This window comes from Calidris pugnax, unplaced genomic scaffold (assembly GCF_001431845.1).
Source record: "Calidris pugnax isolate Ruff unplaced genomic scaffold, ASM143184v1 scaffold24, whole genome shotgun sequence".
In the NCBI taxonomy this organism is placed as follows: domain Eukaryota; kingdom Metazoa; phylum Chordata; class Aves; order Charadriiformes; family Scolopacidae; genus Calidris; species Calidris pugnax.
Window position 1 is genome coordinate 20,132,428 of NW_015090922.1, and position 24,128 is coordinate 20,156,555.

General features: G+C 43.7%; 1 long non-coding RNA gene across 1 annotated transcript in view; it reads right to left on the minus strand.

The window, feature by feature from the left end:
* LOC106893123 overlaps window positions 1–24,128 on the minus strand; it is a 52,928-nt gene that overhangs the window by 28,084 nt on the left and 716 nt on the right. The window contains exon 2 of the long non-coding RNA XR_001412995.1: window positions 10,964–11,072. This is a non-coding gene — a long non-coding RNA (uncharacterized LOC106893123). The remainder of the gene's footprint in view (window positions 1–10,963; window positions 11,073–24,128) is intronic.

The following is a 24,128-nucleotide window of genomic DNA, read 5'->3' on the forward strand; positions in this document are numbered from 1 at the left end:
AATAGCCAGCAATGACAGTGCAGAAGCCTACTCTGAGAAATTTAAAGCTTTGTGAAGCCTTCTCTAACTTAGAAGGATTTTTTAAAAACAAACAAACAGAAAACCTAAACAAAAAGCAACCAAGAAAAACCACACACAACAAAAGAAAACCAAACCCTGTTTGTTCGAAAGCAGAAAATACCTGACTTCAGAGACCTCAACTTTTTCTTTCCCTCTTTTGGTGGGGTTGGAGAGACTTGACTTCAGTGCTCAGTTTCCTGGTGTATCAGTTTAAAATGTGTCAGAAGGAAAAGCAAAGCATCTCCTGAGAAGATCTTCACTCAAGACTATACTTTCAGTATTTTAGCTCTACCACACATTTTATTCTCACTTAAATACATATTTGAATATAGCATTTTGGGACAAAGAGTGTCTGGTTTAGACAATATTGAATATTTGCAGTCCTGTTTGCTTTTGTAGAGGTTTCTTCTCTGCCTGCAATGACTGGGCTTTGCCTACGTCTCTGGTGCAATAAATCCAGCCAGGGACATGATTCTTGTTTTAAAATCTTGGCATTTTAGAGAAATGTCCAATGTGTGAAAATGTTGATTAAAATACTCCTTTGTTTTTCCGTTCTTGTGTTGTTCACAAAAGAGCTTTATAGGTTGGGTGTTTTTTTTAAATACTGTGTTTAAAAAGTGCTTTTAAAGTGCTGTCTACTGAATTCTTCACAGACGTTGTTGATGTTGAAATGGAGCGGAGGTCTTCTGCTGTTTAGATTAGCAAAAGCCGGAGCCAGCGCAGGCGTGAGCGGGCAGCGGGTGCCTCTCACCTCTAACCGAGACTGAGCTCCCAGCGTGGGGGGAGTTACCTGTAGCTATTTCAACTCTCAACTTTCAGCAGTTCATAGCCACTGTTTGGCTTTATTTTAAAAATCCTGGCTTGAGTGGCTTTGATCGATGTTGTTATTTGAAGTGGACTCTTGCTCCAGTGGATTCTCCTTTCTTGGAGCCTCCGGAAATGCTGAGTTTCCCGGGTGTTTTCAGGGCTCCCCCTGGCTGTTTCCCGGGCAGGGGCTCACTGCTGTGTCTCGGGGTTCTGGGTATTGCTGCAGGCTTCCCTCGGGAATTTCAAATTGACGTTTCAAGCACTGAAACGGGGGGTTTCTATTTGATGCCTGCACCACACAGAGTCTCCTGGTACCTTGGCGTGTTTATTTGGTGGTGGGTGTAGGGATTTTCCATTTCACGTTTGTCTTTTTCCCTTTGTTCCCTCAGGGAAAATGTTCTCCTGTCATCAAAGGAAGCTTTGCTTTCAAATGGCATCAGTCCCCGTGGTTTGCAGTTGTTATTTCCTCGGGCTAAGTTCAGTGTGCTAACTAGCATCCCATCCGCTCTCAAAAATTGCCCAAACTATTACATTCATGGAAAACTGTTTAAAGTCCCTTGTATAGGTGGCCTTTTGCCTTCCTACTTCTGTGAGAAACTTTCTGAAATTAATCCTTGAAGCTCACCTCTGAAAAGATCTTCAGTGTGAAGAAAAGGTGAATCTTAGGAACCAGTTTAGTGCACCCCGAAGCTGTCAGATGCTGTGGTTCGGGGCCCACAGTGCAGCCAGATGGCTCTTTCAATAGTTGGTTGCAAAATACGATTTGGAATTGGTCTGTTGGGATGAACTGACTTTATTCTTTCAGTAATGCAAAATCTATTGCCTCTATTCTAATTGTCTTGACATTTATTTTTTTAAAATTTCATTTTTTGGTCTTATTTGATTTTGTCTAATTCTGAAAACAATTTGTCCAAGCAGACAACTTCCAGATGGCTGGTGTCATCTCGGGGTTATCTTATTCCAGCCTTAGTTGAAGACTCGCTACTGGCTTCTTCCTGTTGTGACTGGTACCTGTTTAGTATGTGCATCCCCCAACACCAGGGTCTGAGGCCTCTCTCCTGTTGCTTATACCCCAGGAATGAAAATGCCATGGTAGTGATAGCTCTAAGTTAAGGAAGAGGTTATGTCAGTTTGTTTGCTTGTGTTTTTTGGTGTTGATTGGTTGCCGGGAGGCTGGTAGAAGCTTTGATCTTTTTGGAAAGGGCAAAGAAATGAGAAGAACAGGCATAGATGGGGAAGAAAATGGTTGCTTTTCCAATTTAATGTCAGCAACTGTTCTGCTGTCCTGTTTGGGAGCTGACGTGCTGCAAAATATTGCCCAGTGCAGCTGCGGGCTGGATGCAGAGGAGAAGAAATGTTGGAGGTACTTTGTCAAGTGTAGCTCAACTTGTTGAAGCTGAAGAGTTAGAATCCTATGCTGGTGTCTTTAAGTTACAGGTAGTGACAGATGGCCCCCACAGCCCCAAGTTTCTAAGGCAATGTGTTTGGTTCTCCGTGGATTTGAGAGAAGCAAATAATTATCTTAGCCCTGTGATTTCCATTGACATTAATGTAAATATGTATTCCCTACAAACAGTTCTATGTACTCTTTTCAAAACTTATGAATCTAAAGTTATATAATTACTGTTTTCAAACAAAACTATATCCTAATTCAAGTAGTTTTATTTAAATCCCATTAAAGAATAATCCAGGGCCTCAAATCCTGCAGAGTGAAGCTGGTAATGAAACTTCAGACTTCAGTGATATAGTACCTGCTCTGTATGTGATAAAAAGACCTAAGTGATGAGGAATAAAACATTGTGTTAAGTGTTAAACTGGGAACTCTCTGAACCTAAAATTCTCTAGATTTTTTTTCTCTAGTGAATTTGAAAACGGGGAGGAATGACTTTCCTGAGCCTGTGATGGCAGCTTCATAAGGCTGAAAACAGCAGTGCTCTTGGATGAAGTTCCTTCTTAGGTAAAAGGTGTTTATTTTATTTTTGTGCTGAACTCTTGCAGCAGGAAGTGGAGTATGAGCATCTCAGGGCTTGACTGAGCTGCTGGGCTGTGCGGGCAGGTCGGGAATGGCGTCCCCTGGGATGTGTCGGCTGATACTTACATACTTAAATGACTTTCCATTTGTCTCTAGGAATTGTTGGAAAGATTTGAAAAGTGAGCCATTAAGCTCAGCTGTGATGAATCAGTGTTGAGCTCCTGCATATCACAATAAAAATCTCTTTTTCCTTTGTGGTCACAGTCCAATCAGCCAGTGTTACAAATAACCCCTCAGTAAGATGTCTGCAATGCCGACTGTTTTCAGGGAGAAATCACCTCTTTCTTCATCGTAAGACATGGTTTTCTTTTTGCAGGGCTGAGATGTAACCCAATTGCTGCTTTCCAGCCGTTCTGAAATAGACTGACTTGGTTAGTGCATATCAGCAGTTATCTTTGGTGCGTGCTGAGCGCTTCACCCTCCAGAGGAGATCCCTGGCAGCAGGGCAGGGGGTGCGTTACTCACGTGTGCCCGTGTGTTTCCAAGCCAACCCCAAAGCACGGGTTGTGTGGGAAAATAATTCCAGTAAAGTGGATAATGGGTACATCGTGGCAGGTATAAACCTGTGCTTTTTGGAAGCTACAAGAGCATTCTCGTGTTCACTTAAAAAAACAAACCCCAAGAGAGCAAAAAAAGCCAAACAACAAAACCACCCCAAAACTCAGAAAATGTGTAAGCATATTTCTACAAAGAGTAGGGAAAACGTCAAGAGAAGGTTAACCTCCTCATGAAGGCTGGGACGAACCCGGGGTGGGAGGCTTCCTCTTCTGCATCCGCAGCAGGAGCCCTGGGGGAGGTGGTGCCCTCGGTGGGGCTGGCTGGGGCAGGTGGTCCTTGGGCGGGCTCAGGACTCCCAACCCAGAGGGAAAAGGCCTTTTCTGCTAAATGCAGGTGAAGTCTCTTGTGAGCAGCGAGGCTTTTGAGAAACCGCCTTGGCTCATACTAGACAGCGAGTTTCAGTGGGAGTCTCTTCAGACTGCTTGCAGGAAAGGAGACCATTTGTACGAGATTGAGAGAAAGTGCTGGGGGTCAGGGATGCGTTCCCCACACTGCACAGCGGTAGACTGGAAAACAGGAGCCTCCTGCTGCCATTCCCTCTTCTCCCTCTCCTGCCGGCGCCTCCCCAGTCCCTCTCCTTGCGAAGCCTGCTGGAAAGAAGGTGGGTTTTTCCTCCGTGGCTTTCTTTTGTTGCTGGAAGGCGTTGTTTTGGGGGGGTTCTGGCCGACACTAGGTGTCAGTGTCGTGCTTCCCTCCGCTCCCGCCGGGGCTTCCAGTCGGTAGGAATTTGGAAATACCAGCCCAAGCCTTTCCTTTCTCCAGTTCGCCCTGAACTTTGTGGCCGCGTCCAAAAGCCCCTTTTCCAACAAAAGTCCCTTTACAACGCTGTTATATAAAAAAAATAAATGTTGGAGATCTTCGCCTGCTAAGTTAGCTCTGTCGCAAACTACAGTAAAAAATGGCAACAGCATATTTTTGTTGACAAAGCCCATCAGCAAACATTCAAAGTAAAGGGATGGTGTGCACTTCCAGCTGTGACAGACTCTCTTGCTCCCTTGCTGTGTCACAAGTCGTGCGAAAATTGCTTCACTTGGTTGGTCTGGTATTTGAAGAAGGCTGCTCACTTAGGGATGAGGTGGGAGCTTGGGCTAAAAGCTGAACCTCCTCTCACCCTATGAAGGGTGAGACGAAAGGGAAAGGTGTCCCCCAAGCTCCGTGGCATTGCAGGTAAGTCGTTAAGGACACGCTCCCGTTCGTGTAAAAGGTGGTGGCAAAGGTGAATGGGTTTCAGCAGGGTGGGCCTGAGATAGCAGCTGGAGCTGTTGCCCTACCAAAGCTGGGGGTGGCAGGACAGATGTGAGCATCCTCTGCAGCATCTCCAACCCTCGCACTCAGGGGCAGGACGGTGCCCAGACTTTGGTCTGTGTGCTGTGGTTTGACCCAGCAGATGGAGGGGACCCACTGGGCCACATATGTGGCATCGTACCTCTGTGAAGGTATTAATTTTCACAAAGCTTGATGAAAAACCTCTGTGTCTGACCAAGCTCCCACTGAAGTAAATAGGAGACGGCTCAAACTTCACATTCTTAAGGAGATATGGAGGGAGTCAGATCTCAGCTGTTGTAACCTGGGGAGAGGCTGTGGAAGGATGCTGCTGGCAGCTTGCACAGTGGAACAAAACCAGAGATGAAGAAGATGCACTCAAATTTTTTCTGAAGACAAATGTCCATGCTTCCTAACCCCAAGCAGAAGTTTCATTTATCTGATCTGCCAGTTGATTTTACAAGATTATTTTGTTCGTTAAAAAAGGAATAGGAGCCAAGTTGCTGTTTTCCCCTCTCCCCCCCCTTATTTTTTTCCTTTTAAATACTGCTAGGTTCCATTTTCTTGACATATGAGCTTTTCCATGACCAGTTTCTTTCAGCTGAACTCATCTTATCTGAGAAAGAAATCTCAGGCTGGATCTAGCTATAACTAAGCAGCATTCCAAAGTGAAGTCAGAAGGTGAGGGACTAAAAAGTTGACCTGCAAAAGGCAAAAAAAAGAGAATGTCCACTTTTATTTCCCAGCTGTCTCTAGCTGGAGCAGAGTTGGGCCAGTGAAGACATTTTGAAATTCATTTCCATTGCTGAGTTGTTTTTGCCACTGGTGAGCACCCGGCATCCAGGCCCTGGCACCTCGTATGGCTGGAGTGTGCCATCACTAGTCCTTTCTGGGAACACACCACTGCAGACCTAGCACTGGTGTAGCTCTACCTCCAGTAGCAGGGAGATGTATGTGGAAATGGGGGGTGTAGCTGCCGTGTCTGTGTTGTATACAGCTCTTTGCATGGGCATAGCTGATGGGATGGTAAAGATGCCCTTTTGCTGCCAGCTGTTGCAACCACAGAACAGTATCTCTGTAGGAGGAAAAATAAAGCAGAGGTAAGAGACAGCCTTGAGAAGACACTGCCTCTTTGAGTTTCCAGCAGCTCACTGTACTGAGAGAAACAAAAACTCAGGGAAAGCCCAGCTTGGCTGGGGCCAAAGAAAAAAGCGTTCCCAACATGTGTTGGAAGCAGGGCCTTAGGTTGGGTGATCGAGGACATTGCCAAGCCAAGTCCTGCATATTTCTTTCCATTGAGGGAAGTTTTGCCACACCTCTGGACAGCCTATCCCAACCTTTAGTTGGTCTCACAGTGGAGAAGTTGTGGACAAGAACAAGAAGAAGGGGACAAAATTTGTCCTGAAACGACTTGACTGTCCATCACAGTGCATCCTAAAGAAGAGAGTGCTTTCATCATCTCTGCATTTCCACCACTGAAAGACTGGGATGAAATCCTCCCAAGCCCTCGCTTCTCTAGGCTGAATCAACCCAATCCCTGCAGCCTTTCTTCATGGGCTGAGGTCTCCAAACCTATAAGCATCTTGGTGCATTTACCGCCCCAACCCTGCTGGGCTCTCCATGGTCTTTCAGTGTCCATCTTGACCCTGGGGGACCAGAACTAGACACAGTGCCCAGGTGTGATGTGAGATAGATAGTTGCATCCGTTGTTCCACTGGCTGCACTCTTGCTGATACAGCACAGTTAAGTACTGATAATAGTCATCGCCATGGGGTATTTTTCATCAAGGGATTTCAAAATGCTTTGTAAGGGTGTTTTAGGAATAGCTCTCAGTTTCTGCCCTCCTAAGATTTTTTTGAAAAAGGTCAAAGCTGCTTCAGCTTTTCCGTCTACAGATAAGAAAAATTAAGTCCATTGTTTCAACTGCCCTCATCTCTTTGGCATAACAGTCAAATTCATCACCTTCTGCAGTGTGTAACTCCAGAAAGAAATTTACAGGGGATAAAATATCCCATTGGAGAGTAGGAGGGATCCATCAATTTTGCAGATAAATGAGTTGCAATAAAATCTTATGTTTCTCTTATGCATATGCCTCATGAAAGGGATTAAACTTTTTCTAAACTATTCTATAAATGAAACATAATTATTTTTTTAACTATTTCCCTGAGCAACATAACATAGACACAAAAATGAGCCCTGGCTCTAATCTTGATAATTTTATCAAAAAGCGTATTTCAGCTGGGCAGCTGCTCCACCAGATCACTGGTGCTGGGGTTGCATGCACATTCTGGAGCAGAGCACACTGGCCTTCCTGCCCAAATGCTAAACTTTCATCCAAGCAGGGATATGTGCCTCAGTTTCCTCATCTTTAAAAGTGAAACCACGGTACTTTCTTTCGGTAGCAGCAAGAGAGAAATGTTAGTCACCTCCACCAAAGCTACCAAGGTCTCTTTCTTGCTTGCAGGCATTTGGAGAGACAGCAGTGTTATATCGTGGGACTCGGGAGGTCCACCAGGCCATCTCTCATTCACAGTGCATGCTTAAATTGCCCTTGACAGATGTTTCTCCAATGTGTCCATGAAACACCTCTGGTGTGGTGACCAGCATGGTCCTGCCAAGACTTTGCTGCCCTCTCGGGGTGGGGTGGGGGGGCACTTGAGTTGGAATCTCCTCTGCAATTTCATCCTATTTGTCTTCCTATCCCAGCAGACTTGTTAAACTCTCCCATCTTCTTTGCAGCTGCTGCTTTTGATTGTGAAAATCTTATTGCATATCTTCTCAGTTTTCTCTTCCCTGGCAGGAGCAGCCCTAATTCTCACCATCCTTTCCTACACCATGACTAGTTGCTCTTGCTGCTTTCCTCCAGACTGCTGGTCTGTGCTTCCTCAGACTGTAGCATCCCAAATGACACATTTCTGCTGATGCCAGATAAGTGCCAAGCGGGGGGAGTATCACTTCATGTTTTCACACGTCTCACCACCGCGTGGTGTGACCCAGTACGATGCTTACCCTTCCCTGCAGCAGCAAGGTGCTGACACACGCTAACACCTAAATTCAGCAGAACAGCTGTGTAGCCAGGTGTTGCCTCGTCAAATGTCTGCTCATCCAGAAACCCATGCCAGGTTTGCAATTTCTCTTGTCCTTATCAAACTGCCTCCATGTTTTAGATAGTTTTTCCAGTTTGGCTAGATCATTTTGAATTTCTAGGCTGTCTCCTATATACTGGAAGTCCTTCCACCCTAGCTGTCATCTGCACATTTAATAATTGCACTCCAGGCTCTCAGTATCCAAAGCATTAACGAAGATACAGTATAGTACCATAGATTGGCTTCACTGAAATCCATGCTTGATGCAACCTTCCAGTTTGACCAGGGATTTACTGACAATGACTCTCTGAAACAAATTTTCTAACCAATTCTGAATTTCCCTTACGATAGTGTCACATTGACTCAAGTCACTTCCCCTTACAGGCACGCAGTGTGAGAAAAAGTCAAAGCTTTAGTAGTAGTCAAAGCACATCTGTTGCTTATGTAGAATGAGTTTCCACTTTTATCCTCTCACAGGAAGAACCTGAAATGGGTTTCCTATTAGTTCTCTGTTAATCTGCATTTGCCATCACTCACCTACTTGGTGTCTTTCATGTATTTGCAAGCAGCCTGGTTAGTTTTTACAGTGTTTTTTAGGGCACTGAAGTTAAGCCAACTGATCTCCAGTTGTCTTGCTCATCTGTCCCCCCTTTATAAAGCTGGGCACTCTATCTGTCCTTGGTCAGTCTTACGTGACCTTGGTCACCCTCTCCAAACTCTCAGGTAACCTCAGCCAGCTCTGAGATAGCTTCTGCCAGCGGTGGAAATACCTATAGGGAATTTCATTAGGCACAACAAGTTTGAAAACAATTTATCTAACCAGTCTTTTTAGATAAACTTAGATAGCCTTCTCTTCTTTTAGTACCCTGAAACCTTAGTCTTTTGCTGGCAGTTCTGTCAGCTGTCTGATCACACCTGACCCTTTCAGTGGAAACAGAAAAAAAATTAATGAAACACTGTCACTATTGGCATGAATAGATTTAAGTGATAGAAAGGTGGGGAGGGGAAGGACTACCTGGATCAGTAAGTCCCATCTCCAGTGGCCATAAAGTATAACATGATGCAGACACCATGCAAATCTCTGTACCTAACAAGCCAAACCCCACTGAAGAAACTCCTGCCAGGAAGTTATTACCCTGCACTGCTAACATTGAAAAGGCAGCCTGAGCTTTTGGAGACCCGGGGGTTTACCTTTGGCCTGTCCTTATTACTGAAGATGATGCTCCAACTTGTCACTGCAGCACCAGCATGCTCTTGGCTGTTGCCCTGATGGGTGGGCTGCCCTTGCAAGCTCTGAGGCACCTCTGTTCGGGTGGCAACCTGGGCTGTGGCTGGAAAGAGCAGACGGGGGAACAGTTCCCAAGGCAGGAGGTGGCTGCAGTGGCGGTGCCAGCGTGGGCTGTCATTGTCAAAGGGCCTCTCCCCCGGCCGTTGGTGCGAGGGGGAGAGGTGCAAAGCTTGGCCTTGGGCTCCCTTGGCACAAGGCTTTGGGCTGGTGGTGGACAGCGAGGAGGGAAAATAGAATCAAGATCTCCAGGGGGGAGCCTGCAGGATAATGGCAATGCTCATCAGTTAAACAACATTATTTCTAACTTTTCTACAGGTTCTTGTTCTCAATTCAAAGGGAGAGACACTTTATTCAGGGCTTTACCCTTTCCTGTAACAATCCCTGATTTGCCTGTGACTTGCCCATGGCTTGCCATGCTGTCTCTCGCTCTCCAAACTTTTTTTGCAGCATTTGCAGCATCATCTCAGATCAGAGACCCTCAGAAATGTCCCCAAGCTATAAAAATGGTTAATCATGCAACAATCTCTTGTTTCCAATTCGTTAAAGTATTATACAAGCAGTCACAAATGCTGATCTTTGAAAACAAGAGCAGCTTCACATGCAATTGTTTAGTTCAACCAATGCACAAAGCAAAAATTTTCTTGGAATGCTACATTATTGTTATTTTTTTAATACTAAGTGGTCCTTTAATGAGTGTTAATCTCTGACAGATGGCTTGGTCCATCTGGCACTACTGAAGAGTGTAAAAGTCTAATTTATGTGGAAAACTTATTTTAAATTGTATATTCATTAGAAATAACTAGAACAACTGATCTTTTCATCCTGGGAGTGCATGATGGTGCCAAAGCACCACTAGTAAATTCTACTGCCAAGAAGTGGGAGAGAGTTTGCAGACAGAACTGATGGCATGAGCAATTTTTCTCCTTTCATAGTTGTGAAATATTTCTAAGCCAAAAAAATTCCTGTGAACAAAGCGCAATATCCCTCACAGACAGATTCACACAGGCTCTGTCTTGTGCTGAAGGAAGGTACCGTATCAATGTCTGCCTTGGTCTCTGGTACAAGGGAGGGCATCCCTGTTGGAAAGGCAGAACTGGAGATTCTGGCTCCAAGCATTCCTGGTTCAGTGCAACACCTGAAGGGATGATGATGGACCACTATCTCTGCTTCTCCCACCAGACCAGCAACCTTACACTCATCCAGCCTGCTGCAAAGGGCTGAAGCTAGCTTGGACACCCCAGTGGCTTGGGGTGCCAAGGGCACTGTCTGGAGAAGGCAGCAAGGGGAAGAAAAGCAGAGCCCCAGCAGGGAAAAGCAGGGCTGCATGCTTGCACTATGGGAAAGGAGGGAGAAGGAGATGGGGACCCTCTAGAAAGCTGGCAGAATGGCTCAAGTAGGGAGGTGAATCCACATGAACCCAGGCTTTATCAGTCCTGCTGCTCATGGAGCAATGTTACATGTGCAGGCATCAGCTTCAGAGAAGTTAAAAAGGCAAGAGAGGCCCTGCAACAAACAGTTGCACAGGAATTTTTAATAAAACACAGAATTTGCCATCTTCAGAGAATGATCCCACTCCCATGGTGGCCTGTGTGCTGAATCCCCTTGGATTTTGGGGGAACTTGACTGGGTTGTTACATTGATCTGGGAATTTGAGATGTTATTTGGATGTGATGTTGTGCTCAGATAACAAAGCAACACTTTGTGACAAAATAAACATTTATCTGTTATGTTTTCTTCTTTTAGCATCATCAAATACTCAACCTGAGAAGGAATACCATTTGTGTATTTGTCCTGGAATAAGAAAACGTTATTTTATGTCAATTCAGAAAAAGTTCCTTCTGTCTGCAACGGGCAAAATAATTGTCTTACCTTGGACCATGAAGGGATTGAAGCTTGAGTATTGTTTCATACCGAAGTAAAAATATTGTTTGTCCTGAAGATCAGAACAGAGTATTCAGTATTCCTCCAGCAAACAGACCTATATTTAGAGCGACAATACACAAGGTTTTCTTAGCAATGGTAAATCTTTTTCTACAAAAACAGTGTCCTAAAATTAAATCCTTAGACAAGACTGCTTTGCATTTAAAAATGCTTTCTCTTTTGAGACTTTCAAGTCAGGTTAGCCTCTTAAATCTGTTTGGAAAAGTCTTAGATAATTTATTAAAAAGGAAACTAATCAGGTACTTGCTATGCGATAGCAATTTATTAAAATGTATAATTTCACTAAACATGTATTCTCTGGTCATATTTTAATCATGGAGTATATGACAGCAGAAGCACCATTTTTATTAAAGTTCAATGGGATGATTTGAACAGCTCTAGAACACACTTCATTTCCTTTTCAATGCCTATAATTATTCCCTAGCAGCGAGAGGTAATAGCTCCAGGCTGCCCTGTTCAAAGCCAAGCCTCTCTGTGCGGTGGATGTTGAGAGAAAGCCATCAGAGTGCTGGCCTGTGCGTCAGAGGAGCTGAAAGTGGGTCCGTGGTCCATCATACCCTGCCTGCACAACTGTCTGTAGACTCCTGAGTGTGTTACAGGACGGTGAGGCCGCAGCAGTCAGTCGGGGCTACCAACAAGAAAGCCAGAATCTAGAGCTCATACTTTTGATACAGAAGACATGGAAATTTTGGCACCGTTAAAGAGAACTGGAAACCAAGCGTACTATGGGCCAGGGAACCTCTACAGTTTGCCACGAGGAGACATATTAGGAAAGGTCTAGCATTACTGCCCCTCTCCAGACCTTGGGCACCCCAGCCTGGGGTCTCTTAAGGGCTGGTGGTAACATCTTGCCTTTTCAGAACCAAACAATGCTCATTGCATCCCTTAAAAGCAAAAAAACCCCACAAAAAACAAAACCAAAAAAAGGCATTGGTGTTAATGCCTAAATTTTAAATTAGTGGTTTGAACACGTGCTCAGAAAATGACACACATGCATTTCAAGCCTTTCTCAGCTGGAGGATGTTCAAACCCACATCAGAGAGTATCAGTAAGAGCGAGCCTGTAGCTGAAGGATGACCGAGTGCACTCGGGGCACAGAGGGCAGGACTGAATACACATTGCACTCTAGACTTTGGATGAAAAGCAAAAACAGTTTTGGGAACACAGACTGGAGCCTCACTGGCCTTCTGAGTCATACTTCCTCCTGCCTGGTCTCTTCTTCTGTGCTTTGGAGAGCTGTGTTTGCACTGCCTCTGCTCAAGGGAGGTGGCTCCTGACCCTGCTACAGATATTTAAAATGGTTGCCTTGGAATAAAACTGCCCTGGTAGAAACCTCAGAAAGACAAGGCACAAGTGTTTTGTAACTGAGTCTGAGATACTGAAGTTGCCCACATGCTCAGAGCCTTCATTTTACCTTCCTCTCCCACCTTTATGGTTGCAACTTCCAGCATTTCACCTCCACTGAAATAGATGTCCCAAGCTCATGTCTCTATGCAAAAACACAAGTGGTGCTCACATCATCAGCAGGCTTTCATTCCCCACATACTCATTTAAAAGCTGACTTGCAGTTCTTCTCTCTGGAAATACCAACTCAAAAGGGTTGCAAAGCTCTCAGATACTTTAAAAGAGACCAGGCCTATTGGAAAAGGTCCTGCCCGAAAGGCAAACAGCACTGTCAGCTGTTTGCACCTTCCCAAGCACAAAGACAGCAGAAATCCTGCATTGTAGTGAGAACAAACCCCCGTAATGGTTTTCTGTGACCCTCACTGGTCAGGCCAAAAGTGGGACTGTCTTTGCTGGTGTGACAGGCCTGAGCCCATCCCTGCAGATGCACACAGTTTCCTCAACTTAAACAGCTGAAGGAGAAGAGAATTTAATCCAACATCTATTTAGAATGATATTCATAAGCAGATCTGCCCTTCCACTGCCAAGGGTGTGCTCTGTGGAACCAAGATATTTTACTGCAATTACCATACTACCAGAGGGTCTCTTAAAGCCCTGACTCCCACAGCCCAGTGAACACATGACAATCCCAGACAGATTGAAAGTAATAATTGTTTCTAGCTGTCATGGGCTAGAGAGAAGCTGGAAGTTGTTACTTGGTTTTGATTAAAGGGTTCAAACAAGCAAAATCTCATTTGTATTTTCTTTTTTAACATCATTACTTTAAAACTAGCCCCTTTATATAAAGAAAAAGCCTGATTTGTGATGTTTGGACATGTGTAGTTGGCAATTTTGTGAACAGGAGTACCCTGCATATGCTAGCTCAGTTAGTGTGTGCTTCTCCATATACGTATTTTAGAAATTAGGACCCTGATGTCAATTTGTCAGTTAAACCTCCCCAAACCTGGCTGCATTGGATCTGTTTTGGAGATGCTGCTGGGTATTAGTTAGTATTTGCATTGCAGCATCTGATGCTAGAGGCATCTGATGATAGTGTCTCTAGCTATAGAAAGAAACACTTTTCCAGGGGTAGCACTCACAGTCAGGCTTGTCAATACAGGTACTTGACATTCATAGAACCACAGGGTATTTTCAAGCTCATTTCATTCCTGTAGTAGAAACCTTTTGAAATCTTTGAAATAACTGCCCAGAACAAAGTACAAATAAAGGAGAGGCTGCCCAAGTAACAGCTAAACTTCTGTCTTAAGTGTTCCCCTATGACAGGAACTATTTCAGATAGACTAAAAGTAGCACTTCATAGAAATAGTGGTTTTGCCATGACAGCAGAATTTTTGTACTACCATTAAGCTCTGCAAGACTTGACACAGAGACATGGGAAACCAACAGGAAAGTAGCAGAGCAACCAGAGCTCTCCATACACAATCCACTCATTCCTCTCACTCCTAATCGTAAAAGGAATAGGCAAGACTTGTTTTCTCATTTCTTCCTTTCTGTAGAGAAAGAGAGTTGACTGAGCCAGTTTGATCATGGACCAGATGGGAAAAAAAAAGGAAAGCTCATAAAAACTGAATGCATGCTTCTTTCCTTAAAGAAAATAAATAGATTGGAGAGTTACGCATTCATGATTCTAAATCTGAAAAAATAACTGATTCTCTGACATGGGAAGCTCATTCCCCCATTACCAATAGTTAAGCCAGGAAGGCAGATGTTGTACCTTGCTGTTCGCTGTTATGTTTGTGTGTTATTTAGCTGGAAGGTTTCTGTCTTAGGCTGTGACTATGAAAGAGCACGAGCTTTCAGCCACAGGAACAAAGTCTGAGGCTTGAACACAAGCTCAGCTGTTGTCAGAACAAAGTAACATTTAATTAACCTAGAAACTGTTACTGAGGAGCTTGTCTGAGCAACAAATGATCAAAGAAGATGTCTTTCTCCATTTTATTGGTCTGGTTTAACTCCCTACAAAAGGATGTTTTGCACTCTGAGCATGAAGGCAGGGGTGGGGGGTGGGGCTGTTCTTTGAAGTTGATTTCAAGTGCTTTTGGCAAAGCTGGTAAGAAGTGTGATGTTTTCTATCTATCTCCTCCTCTTCGCAATAAAATTACCAGCTGTAGAGGCCAAAGCCCTTCCCAGTGAACTGCAGAAGAGCGCAGAAGGCTGCTCCTCCAACAGGTGCTGAACCTCTTCCTGATAAATCTTCTCTTATACCAGCTTTTTTAGAAGCCAGTTGCTTGTGCTTCTTGCTCAAGCATGGCAAGTGACAGATCGAAGGACATGTGGCCCAAGAGGTCTGCTATAAGCTGGGACCAGGAACTTGGACCAGAGCTGAGCCTAAGCCATGTTTTTAAAGTTTTGCTGTTTGCAGCCCCTTCAGCCCCAGTCAAACCTGAAAGGGAGTTGAGCTGGAGCTTTTGACGGCTTAACTCCCTGTTGAACACACTGTTCCCAAAGTGAACGACAGCTGGTTTTAAATGGCCCTGTTATGTTTCACATAGTTTTACTGAGTTAGATCTCTTGTTTCCTAATGCAGAGAGAAGGTGCGACAGCAGGGATGAAAAGCAAGACCACCCTCTTCAGTGGTGGCACAAACTAATTAAAGTAATTAAAGTCACACTGTAGCCATGACCTTAGACGATCTGCGGCAAAAAGATAGCACTTGATTCAGTCCTGAGCAGTGCCCGTGGTGCAGTGGGTAACTATTTAAGTAGTACTCCATACAAGGGATCATAATGTATTAAATTCAGCCTTCTGGCAGGAATAAAAAAGGCAAACACACACAAAAGCCCCACAATAGTGACTTAAAACTTTTTTTTTTTTAAGAAGAGATTAGTGAAAAATGAAGAAGCTGTTTGATAAGAAATTAAAAGGAAACTGAGTATAATATGCTTATAGACATAGAATCATAGAACGGTTTGGGTTGGAAGGGACCTTAAATCATCTACTCCAACCCCTTTGCAGAGAGCAGGGACATCTTCAACTAGATAAGGCTGCTCAGAATCCATCCAGCCTGACCGTGAATATTTCCAGGGATGGAGCATCTACCACCTCTCTGGACAACCCATTCCAGTGTTTCACCATCCTCATTGTAAATAATTTCTTCCATATATCTAGTCTGAATCTACTTTCTTTTAGTTCAAAACCATTATCCCTCGTCCTATCACAACAGGCCCTGCTAAAAAGTTGGTCCCCATTTTTCTTATAAGCCCCCTTTAACTACTGAAAGGCCACAATAAGGTTTCTTCAGAGCCCTTTCTTCTGCAGGCTGAACAACCCCAACTCTCTCAGCCTGTCCTCATAGGAGAGGTGCTCCAGCCCCCTGATCATCTTCGTGGCCCTCCTCTGGACTCACTCCCACAAATCCGTATCTTTCCTGTGCTGAGGGAGGCAGAGCTGGATGCAGTACTCCAGGCAGGGTCTCATGAGAATGGAGTAGAGGAGCAGAATCACCTCCCTCGACCTGCTGGCCATGCTTCTTTTGATGTAGCCCAGGATACAGCGGGCCTTCTGGGCTGCGAGTGCACATTGCCAGCTCATACCCAGCTTTTCATCCATCAGTATTACCATGTCCTTCTTGGCAGGGTTGCTCTCAAATCCTTCATCTCCCAGCCACATTGATACCAGGGGTTCCCCAACCCAGATGCATGACCCTGCACTTGGCCTTGTTGAAGTTCATGAGCTTCACACAGGCCCACTTCTCAAGCTTGCCCAGGTCTGTCTGGATGGCACCCTGTCCCTCACGTCTGTCAGCCACACCACTCAGCTTGGTGTCATCTGCAAACTTGCTGAGGGTGCACTCTATCCCACTGCTTATGTAATTGAGGAAGATACTGAACAATATTTGGCCCTAATGCTTGACCCCTGAGGGGCACCACTTGTCACTGATCTCCATCCATTGAGCCATTGACTATTACCCTCAGGATACAACCATCTAATCGATTCCTCATCCACTGAACAGTCCACCCATCAAATCCCTATTTCTACAATTTAGAGAGAGGGATGTTGCAGAGGACCATGTCAAAGGCCTTACAGAAGTCCAGATAGATGACATCCGTAGCTCTTCCCTTGTCCACTGGTGTAATATCTCCATCATAGCATGCCACTTGGTTGGTCAGGCAGGACTTGCCCTTGGTGAAGCCATGCTGGCTGTCTCAAATCACCCCCTTGTCCTTCATGTGCCTTAGCATAGCTTCTAGGAAGATCTGTTCTGTGGTCTTCCCAGGCACAGAGCACCACAAAAGTTGCTTAAGGACACCATTTTAGAAGCTGAGAATAAATTTATCTCTCTAATGAATAGAAACTCTGAAAGACCCCTGATAAGCCAAAGAAGCCAGTGTGTTTAAACAGCAGAAGCTAATAAAAGTTTACCAAAAAGAGAGGTTGTTTCAAGCAAGGAATAAAGTATGATGTCTACCAAGCTAAATGTGAAAACAAAATAAATTGGGCCAGACAAAAGATTTTAAAGGCCAAGTCACCAAAGGCAAAAACTAATATACATGTTTTTAAACACATCAGAAGCAAGAAATTGTTAGGTTGTATAATAAAAGCTTGTCTGTGCACCCACAAAGAAGCACAGAGAGACGGGGCAGGAGGGCATATAACACCCTGTCCAGCTCCTCCCAGGCCCATCACTGGGGCCATTAGCCCACCAAATGCCCATGTCCACATGCCAGAAGCACAACTGCAGGTGGCAACGCAGATCAAGGATTCCCAAGGAATGAGGGAACAACTTCTATGGGCCACCCCCAGGGCTGTCCCAGGAGGGCCTCAGCCCTAGTGTTCAGACTGGAAACCCATCATAAGGTGTCATGAGGAGCAGCTCTCCGAATCTCCTTTTGAACTGTGGGGGTCACTGCCTGGGGCTGTAGGACACATTATGGGATGCTGGGGAAGAACAGTTTGGAATTATATGTTACTTATTACAAGATGTTTAGGGAAAGAACCAAAGAGATTTGGCAGGGATTTAGGGAACTCGGGCTGCTTTGTGTGTATGTACCTACTGGGAATACATTTTCAGCCTTGCTACTGGTTTGACCTGGGGCATGGAGCTGTGTCAGCCTTACCTCTCTTGAGCTGTCAGATCCAGCACGATACACTTTCCTCCAACAGAAACCAGCCAAAAGTCTGTGGGGCTGATATGATATCAAGGACTAAAAGAAGTGAGCAAGACAAGTAACAGGCCATGGCAATAAGGTTAGCAGAAAGGCTTTAGTGTCCACTGTGTTGGAATGTAGCCTTTCTTTATGGCAAAGGAACTTCCTAAAACTAATGAATAAATGAAACTTCCGAGCTGATAATACAAATAAGGGGTGGCTTGGAGGTATTCACACTAGAGTTCTAGAGTTCTGAATATAGCTACAACTCAGATATAAAGTCATGAAACTGCTAATAGGATATATAATCCAGTCAGACATATTACCTCAGCGGTGGTACCACAGGAATGGAAGATGACAGATATGACACTAATTTTTAATCCAGGAAACAGATCACCAACCCTGACTCCTACTCAGGGACATGGCACAGGAGAAGACTAGAAGTAGTCACACAGATACATGTGGTATGTTGGGGAAGGTCCCATATTGTATAGAGAAAAGTTACGATGTGTTATATTCCTTTAAAGCTTTTTAAAAAGAATGAAATTACCAGGGGGTTAGAAGGAAGATAATTTATGTATTAATAATTGGTTGAAAAATAGAAAACAAAGTTCTCTCAATGGAGAAAAGACATCACTGGAATCCCTCAGGAATCAGTGGTAGGGCCTGTGCTCTTCAGTGTATACATAAACAATCAGAAGTGTGTCAACAGTGAGGCAGCAAAGTTTGTTCATTATAAAAGCTATTCAGATGGACTGTGCCCCTCTGAGTTCAGTCAAGGTTTTCAAGGCACATAATGATATACAAGCAGATCCTTAACAGTGAAAATACACAAAGTAATAAAAAGTTCAAGACATAACTGAAATATAACCCAGGTGCAAAACAAATAGCAGCTGCAATCTTGATTTATAAATAGCCTCATCTATGTAATTTTCGAGTAAAATCATACAAAAACCTGATTGTAGTACTATAAATCAGTATTATAAAGAACTGCCTATTGTAAATTATCCTTTCTCTTTAAACTGGAGATAGCTTGCCACATGGGCTGGCTGAAATCCACTATCAGATATTATCTTAGCTTAAATTGGACAGCTTCACTAGCTCCTAGAAATAAAGGCTGTAATGGGACTTCTGAGGCCAGTTGGTCCATTGCCCTAAGGCTGCATCATGTGCACCTTTCCTGACAGACTCATGTTTCAAAGATCTCCAGCACTGGGGAACCCACAGGCTCCACTCTGTAACCCTTAATATTGTAATGTTTTTCTTAATGTTTATCTTAAATATCCTTTGCAGTAACTTAAGCCTATTATTTTTCATTGTGAATATGGGAAACAGATTATTCCTTTCCTTTGTACAGCAACCTTATATGTCTTTAATGACATAAAAGATCTTCATGACTTCTTCAGCCTTCTTTTCCTGTGGCCTGAGAACCCAGTTCATTCAATCTTTCTTCTTAAATTGTATTTTCTAGACCACTAGTCATTTGTGCTGCTCTTCTCTTGACTTCCTCCATTTGCAGGGATATAAGCCAGACCAGGATAGGCAATATTCCAGCTTAGTCATTACCAAGCACTGAGTAGAGTAGAATGGTAATTTCTAATGTCTTGCAATCTGTAGCCTTGATTTTACAAGAACAGTATTCGCTTTATTGCCACCAGAACACCACTGTTGATATGAGCTCAGCTTCTTCAACTAGCTTATTAAATCTCTCAGATCGTTTTCTGGAGAATGCTTCATAGCATTCCCAGCTGTGATTTGTGACTTTAGAGACACATGTACTTTTGGTTCCTTAGTGATAGAGCAAACCTAGAAGAGATTCCAAAGAAATCACCTCTGCACGTTTTACATTTTAATACTAGGCCCACTAGGGGCTACTCTGTAGTCACCTGTGCAACCAGTTTTGTACTGGTCCTATGGCAGATTTGGGTAAACCAGTGATTTTGAAATTACTGGCTTTAGGCTTTATATAGGTTACCTTTAAGGTGTTTCTGAAATGTAGCAAAGAGAACTAGCCGTATTTTCAGTAATTAAAATTTACTATTGAGGACTGTGAGCTTCCTCATGGATCTAAATTAAAAAAGACAAAACCACTCATCTAAACCATGCTTCCCTAAATTATAGTAAGAATATCAAATAAAACAGAAAACCAAATAAAAAGGCCTGGCTAGAATCATGGAATGTGGAAACTCTTGCTTTTGCCTGTTTTGCCCACAAGACCTGTTATCCTTATTGTGGAAGGAAAGCAAACTGGCTTAACATTATTTATATTTGACCAAGCTATCCTAGCTGACACTCGTCATCCTTGTCTTCCAGATATAGTTTGTTCAACTTTTTCCATCAAGATTTTTTTCAGAGAAAATTTCCTTTGATCAGTTGATAATTTCCCATCTCTATTCTATACCTTTCAAAGTTATTCATTACATTCTCCATTTTCTCATCTTCAGACCACCTTGTTTGCCCTCTGTGGGTTTGCAGAGGTTGCATCACTCTGAGATTACCTCCACCAAGTCTTCAGGGGCTCAGGCTGAGGTTTATCAGCCCTAGTCCATTTGAAAACTTACAAATTATCTGAGTAATTTCTAACTCATTCTTTGCCTATTTTAGAGTGAAAGCTTTCTCCTTTGCAGCTGATAGTGACTTCTTCAGATACCCTCTTCTGATACCTTCGCTTACTCAGATGCAGCCTAAAATGAGCAATATGAAAAGACCAGAAAGGCAATTTCACAATATTCCTAACCAAGACTCAGTTAAAAAGAGACTGTAATAACTCAGCGAGAGCCAAGTGCTGTCTTATTTTCTAGCCGTTTTACAATTACTGAACACACGAGACAAATGCAGTCTTTTCTCCAAAAGCACCTGGAATTCAGACCAAGAACCCTCAATCTCTATAATCAAAACACATCCCCCATCAACAGAAATCAGCCTGGGGGAAGAACCAGGCTGTGTTGTAGGCAAAAGCTTCATGCTCCAGAGAGAAAACCCAGCTGAGAACAAAGGAGGAATGATGAGGTTTCATAGCCAAACCACAGACAGTTTGCAGTCTATTTGCCAAATTTTTCGCCTAAAGATGACAACCAGAGAAGGGACAAAACCCTCCACTGCTTCATCCCCCAGAGGTTCCTTTATCTCTCCTTAAGCCTCAGGATAAAGGCCTGGTCATAACTAAGTGGCAAAACTTTTCTCCAAGTCTCTTTCATATGGCCTGAAAAAAGAGACTAACAGATCTTGTGAAACTCAAGTGGCAAACCACTAGTGCTGGGTGCCATCCCAGGAACACAGCTGCTTGAGTCAAGGGTCAATGAGGAGAGAATCAATTTCTGTCCAATCTTTACAGGTCCAAAGCTGAGGTACTGTGAGGATCTTGATGAGATTTGACAAGTCAGCAGTGAACACATGTTCTACAAAATATATGTCCAAGAAGAGCTGATCTCCCAAGGCCCTTGACACTGCCATTTGCCTTCTGTGTCCCACACTTTAGCCCAGAGCAAGGCAGAAGGGAGCTCGTGCAGAAATCTGGGGGGCTCAGGAGCCAAGGCCAGACCACTTACCCCAAACTTTGTCATCCCACATCTCCTATAAGATTGTTTTTAGCTGTTTTGTATTCTTGGTAGTGTCTAAGGTCACATCAAAAGGGTTTTTTTTTTTTTAGATCTGTGGATCCCAGATCTTCTCCACCCAGTGGCAAAGACCCAGGGCTGTCCAGTCCATGTGTTGCTTACAGAAAATTAATATACTCTTTCCTACTTCCCAGCACTGGGGAAAAGCCATTCCTCAAAGCAAACCCATGTCTTTAGGAGAAATCCCAACAGTACCACAATTACATGTTTTATATAAGGTGAGTCTTAGAAAGTCATGGGAGGAAAGGTTTGAAAGAAAACACAAGCTATAAAGTACCAGTTCAAACTATTACCTACAGCTCTGTTAGAGACAACAAAGACAGAAAATAAATTATCTACCATTGCATTAAAACCTGTCCAATGGGCCACAAAGAGAGTGGCACTAAAACTCTGAGCTATACTGTCTTTCCTCAGGGTAGAAATGTCATCAAACATCAGCCAAGACTAAATCTCTGAGCAGAGAGGATGCAGTTCCAAATGTTTCCCGTTTAACATCCAGTTAAGAGCGTTTCAAATCACTGCGCCAGAATAAAAGGTCAGTCATTAAACAATTCGCCAAAAGAACAAATTATCCCTATGGAAGAAACATAAACATTAATTAAAGAAAAGATTATGTTGATCAAAAGAGGAACTCAAAACACCAGTAAACAACCTTGAATAACTTCCTGAACAGAAATCAAATCAAGCTAAAGCTGCAATCTCTACACCACAACTATAAAAACTTCCCTTCCCTACTCAGTAAAGCAGTCAGTGTAATTGTTTTTACCCAAGTGCACCTCTGGCACAAAACATAAAACTATCATCTCTTGGTACATGCACTATGAAAAGAAGAGTCTCTCTCTAAAAAGATATATATGCAGAGACCCACACTTTGAATTGTTCACAAGACACTTTTTACAGAGACCAAAAAGAAGCCAGCTGTCAAGCCTCAGACAAACTACTGAAACTAGAACGGTTTACAGTCACTAATCTCCAGCATCACCACTGTCTTGACACGCACAGCAGCTATCATTCTCTTCAGCCTGTATAATTTCGAGTTGTCGGGCTTTAAGTATAGAGACAAGTCCCATAATACATTGATTGGACAAGTAAAACTAGGTAAAATCCAGAAACAAATATCACCCCTATCCCATCTTCAGACCCATCAAAAAAAAACACCTGAGCATATCCTTCTCAGGGCATGGTGAGACCAAACACATCCTTGATTCCCTGCTCCTAAACTCAGAGTCATAACCCTCTGCCAAGACAGTTGTCACTCAGACTAACAACTCATACAGAAATCAGATACTGAGTGGACACATGTGGAGAATACTTTCATTAACATTGATCACAAGAGATGTTTCTGAAGCAGCTTCCTTGGGCCTTGCCATTGAAAACAGACCTCGTATCTTATGTGTCAAGAGAAGCCCTGGGTGGGCGTGAGCAGTGCCAATTGCAAGGTTTCTCTTATGCACCCAACACCAGCTGCTGTTGCAGGCCAAGGGACTCTGGACCTTCTTCCATGTAGCAACTCCTTCACTCCTAAATAACATGCTGGAAATTTGCCTTGGAGATCTAGATAAGACGTGGCACCAGTTGTTGGCTAAAACATGATGCTGACGTGTTGGTACAAGGATTTGCTTGAGTAAATTAATTTTAAACCTTATAATTGCAGCAACAAGTAAATTAATAGCTCTTAAATCCTTGCTTAGTGTAACTGGTTTTTTTTCTGAAATAGGTTTGAGAATAACTACATGCTTCAAAGTAGGCACTCAGAAACACTGAGGTGGGTTGGAGAGAGAAATGCAAGTGGTGTCACCAAATACCATTCGTTGTGCCAGCCACAACCAGTTTGTTATTTGAATGATGATCCTTGGCAGATAACCCATGATGTGGAAAGGTCTGATCCTGCAGAGGCAGGGAGAGTATTGATGAGCACCTGATCTGGCACAAGGAGGCCATTATCACTGGTGGAGGATTCATGCTGTGAAAGCATCAGGGATGGCGTGTGGCTAGAGTTGGGTGCAGATGGATTAAAGCCACATGGGACATTAGGCAGGCACATTAGAGAGGGAGAGAGACATATAAAACCCTATGTCTCTTTGCCCTGTACAAGCCTATGTGTAAAACACCAGTAGACACCTATGTTTAGGGATCTGCATCCCAACCTTCCTGTACTTCCTGGTTTCCTCTAACCTCAAATGATATCCTGACTTGAAGGGAGCAAAGAGCAAGAAATGTCGATGTTCATATTACTCCATCTTTGGCCATAGTGGCCTCCCAGCAACCCTGTCTCACTGTGGCTGCACACTGTAGTAGCTCCTTCCCTGTTCACATTAGTATTTATGGCAGATGGATCAAGTCTATTGCTAAGGCTACAGCTGTCAGGGCAGCTAATGAAGTGCATCTGACAGTATTGCTTTCAAAAGACTTTACAAGGTGTTGTTAAGAGTTGTTTGCTGCCACAAAGCACAGCTTCTGAGCAAGATGTGAACTGTTCTGTGGAAACCCAGGACAAAATATCGAGACACTGAGATGCTAATAAAAAAAGAGATGTAGGACACAGTCAAACCCTGAGGGTCTGAACAGTCACTGCAGAACTGTGTTTACTTTGCAGTGAGCTTGTGTGTATTCACAGGAGATGTAAGTGGGGCTTTACAGTACAGCAAGGTCTCTGTCACAGCTCTTGCTGTGTTTGCTGCCTCAGACATACAGGGATGAGGCCTGCTGCGGGGACACTACAGCTCAGGATACTTTCATATATAATTTCTTAGGATATTAAAGTGTCTAAGGCATCCTTTGTTGCACCTGCCTTGTATCTTTTCTTACTCTGTTATCCTGGAGGAAATAAGTGGCAAGATGCAAGTTCCCATGCATAGGTGGATCTCTTAGGAATGAGACTAGGCAAGAAGAGGCACTGAGTGACCTGTGCCAGTAGTTTCAGTTCCTGGGAGAGCTGGAATATGGGGTTTCTAAGAAAAAGCTGGTAGAGGGTGCCCTAGTGCT